Source organism: Sinocyclocheilus grahami, unplaced genomic scaffold, assembly GCF_001515645.1.
Source record: "Sinocyclocheilus grahami isolate Dianchi unplaced genomic scaffold, SAMN03320097.WGS_v1.1 scaffold302.1, whole genome shotgun sequence".
Classification (NCBI taxonomy): Eukaryota; Metazoa; Chordata; class Actinopteri; order Cypriniformes; family Cyprinidae; genus Sinocyclocheilus; species Sinocyclocheilus grahami.
This window is the reverse complement of record NW_015505481.1, coordinates 2214305-2215402: the sequence shown is the minus strand read 5'-3', so window position 1 is coordinate 2215402 and position 1098 is coordinate 2214305.

Sequence of the window (1098 nt, the reverse complement as noted above, 5' to 3'; positions counted from 1 at the left end):
TCCCTCATTCCAGTTCCCTGATTTTCTCATCCGTTTCGGCCCTGGGTACGCAGATGTGAGGAACAGAGAAGGGGAACGAGCAAAGAGGTAATTTATGAGCCTCTGCAAATACATTTACGCAAAATGGGTGTAAGGGACACACACACACACACACACACACACAGCTCTGATTCTAAGCAAGGAGAGCGTTTGGCACACAGATCAATAGGCGAGGCTGGAACTTTATACTGGAGCTCTGACAGCCTGTAATGACACGAGCTCAGCTAAAGCTGTTTGGAAGAGTAAAGGGGATATGAGACACACAGTTATGACCTGACAGAAAAATACATACTGCCTGAAGCATCATGTCCATTCACCCGGATGGATATTAAATGTCCCTTTCAAAAACAAAATATGGTATCTTCAACAACAACAAAAAACTACCAACCCCAAACTTTTTTCACTTAAAATGTTTATTTATTTATTTTTTTACCTAAAATAATTGTGCGTGTTAATTTATGGTTTTGAGTTTTGTTGTTGTTGTTGTTGTTTTTTTTTGGGGGGGGGGCGAATTCAGTAAAAACAGTAATATTGTGAATGTAAAATACATTTGTGCATATACATAAAATACAGTTAGATGTAATTTACACCTGTAATGGCAAAGCTTAATTTTGTAGCAGGCATTACTCCGGTCTTCAGTGTCACATGATCCTTCAGAAATCATTCTGTGCTGCTTAATATTTATGTGGAAACATGATGCATTTTTATTTTTCAAGATCCGTGGATGAATAAAAAGTGCAAACAGATCTTTTGTAACATTATAAATGTCTTTACTGTCAATTTTGTTCAGTTTAATGTGTCTCTACTGTCTAAAATCCTATGTCATACATCACTCAATCACAAATGTCAGTTCAATCAAGTTGCACCTTCCATAAATCATGTTCACCCTCACATCACTCAAAACTTGTATGACTTTTTTTTTTTAAATAAAATTAAAGCAGCACTTTCTGTTCAACAAAAATGAAGGGTAATTAATAGCTGTCAAATTCAGATGTAATTTTGTTTGGATTATTTAAAGGGGTCATATGATGCGATTTCAAGTTGTCCTTTCTCTTTGGA